The following is a 10,064-nucleotide window of genomic DNA, read 5'->3' on the forward strand; positions in this document are numbered from 1 at the left end:
GTCCAAACAGTTCTCTCCCTATTTAAGATTTTCTAAATTAGAAACTCAGAAATTTCATAGGTGTTTTGGTCCTGGAATGAACAAACAGCCAAAGTAGAAAGTGTGTTTCCATTTATTAAAGTTACATTGTATCCGCTTCCATCATGATCACGTGTACTATTCTTACTGTAATTGATGGTCTGTCCAGAGCACTTGCTTTATTGAGCCAAATTCTAGATACTGTGTAACCATCACTGCACTCAGCTGTCAAAAATAAGTGACTTCTAGGGGCGCCCGGGTGGCTCAGTCAGTTGAACGTCCGACTTCGGCTCAGGTCATGATCTCACGGTTCGAGCCCCGTGTCGGACTCTGTGCTGATGGCTCGGAGCCTGGAGCCCCCTTGGGATTCTGTGTCTCCTTCTCTCTCTGCCCCTCCCCTGCTCGTGCTCTGTCTCTTTCTCAAAAATAGATAAATAAACATTTTAAAAAATGACGAGTCCTGGAGAATTCGGGCCTGCTGCCACACAGCGGCCAGCGCCTGGAGCGGGACAGCAGCTGTCCTGTAGACAAGACACCGAGGACGTGGGATTTCCGCCCGGCTGTCCGCACTGCGGCCCTGAGGCCTGATGTGCGCCGGTTTTCATCCTCACGCGGGACCGTTGCTTTCCCTTTACCAGCATCTACATACCTGTACTTAGCGTGCACCTGCTCTGTGACATTTGGGCTTGCACCCCGGCTGCAGGCGACGGGGCCAGTGTTCTCGGGGCGCAATCCGTCGGCCGCCTCACTCCCTGCTTCCTACGGCACAGCGATTTCTGCAGGAAAGCCTGCCACCGGCAGCTGTGACTCTGCGGTGGGGGGGGGGGGGGCTGCCCGGGTCTCTGCCCCCTCCCACGTGCATCTCGCCCCTGTCTCTGGGCAGCAGCTCGGTTCAAACACAAATGCTCGCCTCACGTTCATCCTCCCCCGTTCCGTTTTGTTGTTTCCTTTGCGTGCGCATTTTGTACTTGCCGACAGTACAGGCAGGTGCCAAGCCGAGGTGGGGTTAGCAGAGTGGGCGCCGTGGCTCTCCCGGCCTGAGGGCTTCCCGGGAGCAAGAGCCGAGTAGTAAGCAGGCACCTGGCAACTTTGTGCCAACCAGCAGGGGCCCCAGGCTTCACGACTTGGAAACTGCAAAGGCGCCCATCTGTACCAACGGCTTGTCTCTCTGTGAAAAACACCGTCTTCCAACAGGAATCCAGCCTGACCCCACAAAAACCTCCATCTTATGGAAAATGCGACCGTTTGGTAAAAATGGGTAATCAAACATTTCCTATGCTGTCAAGTAGTTTTTTGTTTTGTTTTTTTTTTTTAATTTTTTTTTCAACGTTTTTTATTTATTTTTGGGACAGAGAGAGACAGAGCATGAACGGGGGAGGGTCAGAGAGAGAGGGAGACACAGAATCGGAAACAGGCTCCAGGCTCCGAGCCATCAGCCCAGAGCCTGACGCGGGGCTCGAACTCATGGACCGCGAGATCGTGACCTGGCTGAAGTCGGACGCTTAACCGACTGCGCCACCCAGGCGCCCCTGTCAAGTAGTTTTTAATATCAACTGTGACTCTTAGGAGACAGAAAGGCACAGGGCCTGGCTCTTACCTGAAAATCTGAATAAATGTCCAGATTGAGGAGTCCTCTCCGCAGCATATAAGCCAAACGTGGTCTTCAGGCCCATTTTCTTCTGACTTCCTGTCGTGGAACAGCGTAGGAAGCAGGACAGAACAGAAGCAGTGCAGGCACCTGAAAACAGCGGCTGAAACTGTTAGGACGCCAGCGTTACACGTACGCCTCACAATTGTCGTGCCTCACTCGGCTTCCCAGAATGACACCGATGGCAGGGTCCCTCCAAATAGATGACTTTTTATGCTGAATCCATTCGGTCTGTAAGAAACAGAAACGAGGGGCGCCTGGGTGGCTCGGTCGGTTAAGTGTCCGACTTCAGCTCAGGTCATGATCTCACGGTCCGTGAGTCCGAGCCCCGCGTCGGGCTCTGTGCTGACCGCTCAGAGCCTGGAGCCCGTTTCAGATTCTGTGTCTCCCTCTCTCTCTGGCCCTCCCCTGTTCATTCTCTGTGTCTCTCTGCCTCAAAAATAAATAAATGTTAAAAAAAAATTTAACAAAAAAGAAAGAAACAGAAACGAGATCCGACAGCTGCATGAAGCTGGAAGCACTTCCAGTGGTGTCACCGTTTAGGACGTGCTGCTCCCTATGCTCGAGTTCCCATTACTGAGAAAAATTTCTGCCCAAAGGGGTGTTGTTTTGTGAGTTATGGTGACTGGATAAACCCTAAGAAAGAACAGCGTGACTCATCAGCCGCGTCCAAAACGCCCGCCCCCAGCACAGGCCAGGTGCCCTCGCTGTCCCTCCCGACACCGTCTCCACTACCTGCCACCACTTTCGAGCTTCCTTCAGCCGGGGTGATTTCTGGGGGTGACCACCCACCTGGCCCAGGGCCACCAGCTTAAATAATGAAGTGTCCAATTATCTGTCTGTTCTGACAAACATGAGGTTCTGTGATGAAACACGTGTATTTATTTATTTATTTTACTGAAAACAATTGTTTAAAGTTTATTCATGTATTTTGAGAGAGAGAGAGACAGCCTGTGGGAGCAGGGGAGGGGTAGAGAGAGAGGGAGACAGAGAATCCCAAGGAGCCTCCTCACTGTCCATGCAGACCTTATGCGGGACTCGAACTCAAGAACTGTGAGACCATGACCTGAGCGGAAATCAAGAATCAGACGCTTAACTGACTGAGCCACCCAGGCTCCCCGAAACATGCATATTTAAGCCAGGCTCAGAGCGAGGCTCTCTGGACACCAGCATGCTGATTGCACCGGCAACCGTGGGCCGGCCAGTGCTCCCTGGGGTCTCCCCAACACCCAGTCACGCCGACGTCCTCCCGAGACATCAGCACAGAGGTCTGGCGCTTAGAGGCCGTGCACAGTAGGATTTGAACTCGGGCCCGGAACCCAGACTTGCACACCGTTGTTTTCTCATACAGGAACAGAGGAGGACTCTCCTTTATAAGGAAACTGAAATGGAAGAATTCTCTGAGCCAGCCACATAACAAGGCCGAGGCCGGGCGCTGCTGGGTTCCTGTGTGAGAAGGGACGAGGCACGCCTGTGACTGCATAAGCTGCCCATCTCTGGGGGATGGTCCTCTGAGTACAAACAGCAAAGCCGTGTGAATCCCGGCGTGTCCGTGCTGGCAGGATCATGGTCTGATCTGACTTGGCTAATCTAATCCACATCACTGGATGTTATTTGAAAACATAGACGTGATCTTGAGCTGCTGGTACTCAGGTCCTGGGACGGAGGAAGGACACGACCTGCAGCCTCCTGAGGGCTAAGGTCTCACGGGTCCTGGGGCCGAACAAGAACAGCGGAGAAAACCAGGGGCCTGAGTAAAGTACGGGCCTTCGGGTGTCATAACGCATTGCCGGTCTCATTAATTGTAGCAAACATACTGTACCGACGTAAAACGTCACGGAAACTAGACGTAGGGCATATGGAGAATGATCTGTACTATCTTTGCGGTCTTTCTATAAATCTAAATCTGTTTTAAAATAAACCTTTATTTAGAGCCAACTAAAAACTGAACTGAGCCGAGTCGTGTGCTCTGTCATGGGTTGTGAGGGAAGCTGGTGAATCTCTCGCAGAAATACAGAGACGATGCGCAGATACAAGCATCTGGATACATTCCGGGGGTTGCCTGACCCCAGGTCACAAGCCGTCTCCCGCATGGACAGAAGACAGGGGCGCTGGATGGGCCCCCGGAAGCAGACGGCGAGGGAAGGACAGAGCGGGATGTGTTCTGCGATCTTTTCTGTGGCCTGTTTGGTTGTCACAAATTCTGTCACCTCAGGCGGCACCCAGGCTGGACCCACACGGGTCCTGGGAGCCCGCGGTTCAGCGACGAACCCAGGTGGTTCCTCCAAGCCTCTGGCGAAAGCTGGCTGGCTGCCTCCACACCCCCTGCGAGTTAGCGTCTACGACTGGTGTGCGGCTAGAGCAGGCCTCCGACCGACACCTCCCTACAGGGTGACGGGTGTCTCGCAGTTCCAAAGTGACCTCAAATCGAGCCTCCTGGGAACGTTTCAAGGAATTCTGGTACCAACAGCACACGATTTCTGCCTAATGCACATCATCCGCCCACCGTTTTTCATGGCGCCTTCGGTACATGCTCGTGTCCTGAAAGTTTTCTTCACAGACCGGCTGATCCTCGTTTTCAGAAGACGTGGTCTTGAAACGTCCCGCGAGCGTCTCTGACACGGCCACAGCCTGAAACTGTGGCCGACGCCTGCCGTCACGTGACTGGGCAGGACCAGCTCCGGCCCGAGCGCCGCACGAGGTTTCTGACGCGCGTCACTTCCCGGAAGCACGTGAGCGGAGAGGGTCTCGCGAAATCGCGCCCGGTTCCCGGCGGACAGCGCGCGGTGACGCGCCAAGCGAGCGCCGCGCAGAGACCTGCGCCCGGTGCCCACAGACGGCCGACCCCCCCCCCCCCTTCCGACGCCTTCCCCCTCGCTCTGCAGCCGGACCCGCTGATCGTGGCCACCGCGCCGCAAAGGCGTCGCCAGAGCAGCAAGTACCGCAGCCTGGCGACATTCACGTGCACGCTGACGATCAAAAGGAAAACCGCTGTCTGTTCGTTTCTCTGACGGAAAAGCAGCGGGTCGACGCGAGCGCTGCCATTTTGTTTTACTCCGAGCGAAAGGGCTGCCGGGAGGCGTCAGAGGGAGACGGGAGCACGCCGGCGCCACGCCCACGTCAGCGCCACGCTCACGTCAGCGTGGTGACATTCGGTGGCTCTCTGCAGAGCGGAACGCCGCCTTCTGCTACCGCCCGCTTGGAAGGGTTGACACCGAAACGTCCGTGACGGCATCGGAGGGCCGTTTCCACGTCTGCGTACCGTCCCCGCAGCAAAGTAAGATGTGTGTCAACTCGTGGGGGAAGTAACTTCAGAGCAAGTGTCGGTGATGTTTGGGAACTTGTCAGCCCTGCGGTGTGTCCCCAGGGGGTTGTCAGTGCACAGTGAGAGTCACCGAGTACACAATGGCTGGTCCCTCCACGCGGCACAGATTCTATTGTCCACTCGACAACTTGAGGCACACAGAGATGACAGCGTGTCATGTCCGTAGCTGTGGACACAGGCTCGGCCTGTCCTTCTCCACCTCCTGCCTGGGTGTCCCCCATGCAGCACAGGTGACAGCTGATTTCACACGCACCGGCCGCCGACAGCCCCAGGGGAAAGGCCCTTAAGCCACAGCTCCGTCGAGACTTTCTCAGATGGCTTGAGGGCTCCCTGGGTCAGCCCTTGAACCGGAGCTCTGAGTGGGAGCGGTGCCAAGGGCTGCCCCCCCCCCCCCCCGCCCCAGATGGCCATATGACCCAACTGGCAGTGCAGCTTTTGCTACACAGCAGCTTGACAAGGCCCCTCTGCCTTCGTTACCTGGCTACACGGCTTGAGTGCAGCCCTCCTACAAAGAAATCCTCGAGCTGCCTTATTGACAGAACGCTTAGTAAGAGTCAACCTCATCCCGCAAAGACCCCGGGGTTAGGGCTGGGGCCCGTGTGCAGAGCTGCCATTCAAAAATGGTCCCAGGCAATTCTGAGGAAGGTGGGCCATCTTTGAGGAGCAGTGACCTTGGGTGGCCCGCTTCTCCGGAAGCTGGGAGCCAGAACCACCTGAAGAGGATTCTGGAGATCGAGGGCACCGGGTCCAATTCACCAGATGAGGAAGCCCTTGGCCCAGGCTCTATGGAGAATTGAGGCCGAGACAGATGGTTAGGCCGGGAACTAGAAACACTCAGAGGCTCTAGAAAAACCACCCACCCTGATGTCTCCAAAGGTGCATTGTGGGATGTGGTTGTGGAGTATGAACTTGGCTCCGATCTAGAATGGCCTAAATGTTATCTAATAGCTTACTAACGAGAAGCTTTTCAAGTTTAAAATGATGAAAGAGGGCCATTAGCTTAGAAACAGTCCCTGTATGACCAAAGACAAAGAAACCAAGTGTGATGTTAGAAGCCAGCTGGGGAAGCGCGTTGAGGACCTCCTTTCCTGTGGCTGCTGTCTCCATGGGAGACTCCCATCCAGGAGGCCAGTGATTCTACGGACTTCTCACCCAACAGCCGCTGGGGTTATTGATACAAATCAAATTGTGCAGCCCAGTTTGGGTACGGCCTCGGAAGAGCTCTGCTATGAACCAGCTGCCTGTCCCTCCCCTGGTACTCGGTTGTGGGTTTCCAGAGTTGTCACAATGAAACATAAAATACTTAAGGCCTCAAGAGCTGCTTTTAATTAAATTACCAAGTTTCCCATTGGGGTTATTTGCAAATTATGCTGCTTTCTTTTTTATGTGAAATGAGCACTGTTCCGTGGGAAATGCCGTGAAATCCAGTCCTCTGTAGGAGTTGGCCTGGAAGGGTGTGGACGTACGAATCACTTTACTGTCCTGCTGCTGGGTTTCTGTGCCCCTGAGAGCACCAAGAGGCTGCCCGGCAAAGGGAGGGGGGTCTTTGGTCACTGGGGTGACTTGGCTTCGTAGAGGCTGTGACGTTGTTCCCGGAGACGAGACAGTGCGATCGACAGCCTGTCGTTGTCGAGAAACGTGAAGTGTTTTGGAAATCAGAAGTGGCCGTGCAATGTGCTTTCTGGTGCACCTGACCCGAACCAAAGTGCCTGCACGCGCGCGTGTGTGTGTGCACAGGCACCTGCGTGTTCTCCGGTTGTGAGTATTCATGCTTTGCTGCACGAGTCTGAACCACTGCAGACGTGTGGCACCTGCTACGTGTACTGTGCTAATTTCTACGCTCCAAAAACGCCTGGGTTTCGGAGTGAAAGGTCTCAGTACACGGAGGCGTGTTCCGTGTTTATGGATGTCCTGTGGATACCCAGGTGACCGGGCATTATTTATTAAAAATGGCATCCTCCCCCCGTCGCTAGGCCCAGCTGCCTTTGTGCTAAGCCGAGCATCCAGGGAAAAAACTCGAAACCTGAGCTCTGCAGTGCCCCATGTCGGAAAAACCCACATCGCTCTAGGCAAAGTGTAGACACAAGTGCAAACGGTTAACAATAAACCTGCCAGGAAATTCCTTAGGACAAAATACCTTTATGGGTCAAAGCTGAACATAAAAATTACTAACTGAGGGGCTCCTGGGGGGCTCAGTCGGTTAAGCGGCCGGCTCTTGGTTTGACCTCAGGTCTTGGCCTCGCAGTTTCGTGAATTCAAGCCCTGCGTCGGGCTCTGCACACTGACAGCACGGAGCCTGCTTGGGATTCTCTCTCTCCCTCTCCCTCTGCCCCTCCCTGGCTTCCTCTCTCTCTCTCTCAAAATAAATAAACTTAAAAAATTACTAACTGAAAAGGAAAATTGATCAAAATTAAGGACTTCTGCCAATTAGAAAGTGCAGGTGAGAGACAGGAACACATAGGGAGTGGGGCCTGTGTCTCTGGAGAGAGGAGCTGACATGCTCCTTCCTTTCCCATCTTGCCAAGAATGACTAAACCCCGCCGGCCGTTACCTGCACAGCACACACACGAGAGGACCCTGCGGCGGGAGGAGGCAGACTGGCGGGGGCCCCATGGCAGAGGCTCCCCGGGCTCCCCCGGACTCGGGGCTGAGGAGCCAGCAGCCCAGAAGGACCGGCGGGCAGAGGTGAAGACGTCCCAGAAGAGCTGCTCTCTCCAGCCCAGGGGCCAGGAAGGGGGCTGCCTGGCCAGACAGACAACATTTAGACAATAACCACCCTGCTCGGTGGACACCCGCCTGCCTCGTGTCAGCGGTGACCCTGGGGGCAGCCAGTGACCCCTTGGCCCGGCAGCAACAAGGACCCCAGGCTCCCCACCAGGGAGAGGTGTGTCCACCGTGCTGCCAGAGCAGAGCCAGGGGAGACAGCCAAACTCGAGGTTTGAGTAAGGTCGAGGCTCTCACAACGTGCCGTGAAACCACCCAGGCTTCAGCTGAAAATCACTCGTGGGGCGCCTGGGTGGCTCAGTCGGTTAAGTGTGACTCTCGGTTTTGGCTCAGGTCACAGGATCGTGCTCCTCGTCGGGCTCTGTCTGGGCTGATGGCCTGGAGCCTGCTTTGGACTCTTCCCCCCCCCCCCCCCCCAACCCCACTCCCCTGCTCGTGCACTGTCTCTCAAAATAAGTAAATAAATTAAACTTAACAAAAAGAAAGAAAGAAAACCCCTTGTCCTCCCAAGAACAGCAAGACCTCAAGCCGAAGGAGGAGGACAGCCGGGGAGGTGCACTCTGCGGGGGCAAAGGTTGGGGACTCTCGGGCACGTGGGACAGCATCACAATGAAAAGGCTTCGACAGGCTGCCAAGTGCCGGTCACGCGGCTGCAGGAGAAGGCCTGGCACAGCCACCGTGGCCGGGGAAGCGCCACGGGGCAGCGTCAGAATGAAAACACAACAACAAGCAGGGCAAAAGGGGCACGAGGGGTAAAACACGCAGTCAGAGGCTCAGCGGCAGGAGGGCAGGGGAGGGACCCAGGAAGTGGACGCTGCACCACGAGGGACCTGAACAGCAGGGGGAAATGGACGCGGGGACAGTGAGGCTCCCGCGGAATTGCCAACACTCGTGTCCAGAGCGCGCGGGAAGGGAGAGCGAGGGCAGGCTTAACACAGTGCTGCAAGACACAGTGGCCGAAAACGTCCCAAATCTGGAAGAGATACAGACCTACAAATGCAAGAAGCTGAGTGAACGAACGACCAGCAGCGTGAGCCCAAGCCCACACCGGGACCCGTCACAGGCTTGTGTGAACATTCAGGATCGGGGGGAAGACTTGAAGGCAGCTGGAGAAAAATGAGACTTATCGAGAGGGGGAAAACAATTAGAACGACAGTGGATTTCTCATCAAGAACCAGAAGCCACCGGAGAGAGGAAGCTGCGGACACAGTTTCAGGTGCCGGGAGGAACCACCTGGCTGCGTCCACACCCAGCAAGACGCACAAAGGGGAGAGGACAAGCTGGAGAGCCGGGGACAGCAGCGGAGCTGTGACGCAGGCCTAGTCCACCGGGGCACAGACACCACGTTCTAGGAGCACCAGGGAGATGATGAAGGAAGGCCGCGCAAACAGGCCGCGTACACGGGATGGGCGTGCGTCCTCACCCTGCGTGTCCTGAGTCCTGACAGCAGAGGTGAGATACGAGCGTGGTCCGGGGGGGCTGTAACGAGTCGAGAGGGGACATCGCAGAGCACAGTAGGAGGCAGATGTTCCAGAAAGTCAGCTGACCCGGAAAGTGGACTGTGTGGGCGTCCCTGGGATGTAACACCCAGAGCGGCCACGAGAAGGCTAGCCAAGGAGATGCTGTCAGATCACTTGCAGTCCTGGTGTCCGAGCCATCACAGGGCCCAGCAGGACCCGCGGCCGAGATCCCGGAGCCCGAAGACACGGGCAACGCCCGCACCGCGGACCCACCTTCCGCTCCGCCTCCTCGGTCTGCTGCCCACGGTGTCCAGGAGCTTGAGTGTGGCTGGTCACCGGTGCCCTCCTTGCCACGGACACTTCTACAAACTTCTGAAGACCTGAGCGTCCTTACGTGACTCCAACACACGTCCCGTGTGTGACTAGATGCCCAAATTGCCGGTCGGAGAAGGATGCACGCTCACACACGCGTGGATTTTATGTTTCTGAGCAGTTGTCTACCGACCTGATATCAGAGGGACAGCCCAGTCTTCTACTTTCATCAAATCATCGTGATCCAGATTGCCGACCCCTGGTTTTGTTATTACTTGTTTAGTAATCTTTATATACTTAACTGTGTGCAGGTGACCAGGTAAGGACAGGATGAATGGACAGACGAGAAATCCAATTCTTCCCACACAGTCCAAAATTCCCAGCTTGGCCACAGGTTTGACACAGGTCAGCATTGCCGTCTCAGGTAACGGCAGTTTCCTCTGAACGTGCACCTGAGCTCTGGCCCTGGGCCAAAGGACACGGTGGTGACAGCCTCTGCTTCCCAGGCCGCCCATGTGCCCTCTTCTCTCGTGCCTCAGACAACGGGGGTCTTCACGTTAAGTATGCTTCCTCACAA

General features: G+C 55.7%; 1 long non-coding RNA gene across 1 annotated transcript; it reads right to left on the reverse strand.

Annotated features, from left to right (window-relative positions):
• Nucleotides 1-1,547: 1,547 nt before the first annotated feature.
• LOC109251729 (uncharacterized) lies at nucleotides 1,548-4,348 on the reverse strand. The gene is made up of 2 exons (XR_002073668.2): nucleotides 4,173-4,348; nucleotides 1,548-1,897 (listed from the first exon to the last, which is right to left on the reverse strand). It is a non-coding gene; the product is annotated as an uncharacterized LOC109251729 (long non-coding RNA).
• Nucleotides 4,349-10,064: the final 5,716 nt, after the last annotated feature.

Source organism: Panthera pardus, unplaced genomic scaffold, assembly GCF_024362965.1.
Source record: "Panthera pardus isolate Hobbes unplaced genomic scaffold, ASM2436296v1 HiC_scaffold_15, whole genome shotgun sequence".
NCBI lineage: Eukaryota > Metazoa > Chordata > Mammalia > Carnivora > Felidae > Panthera > Panthera pardus.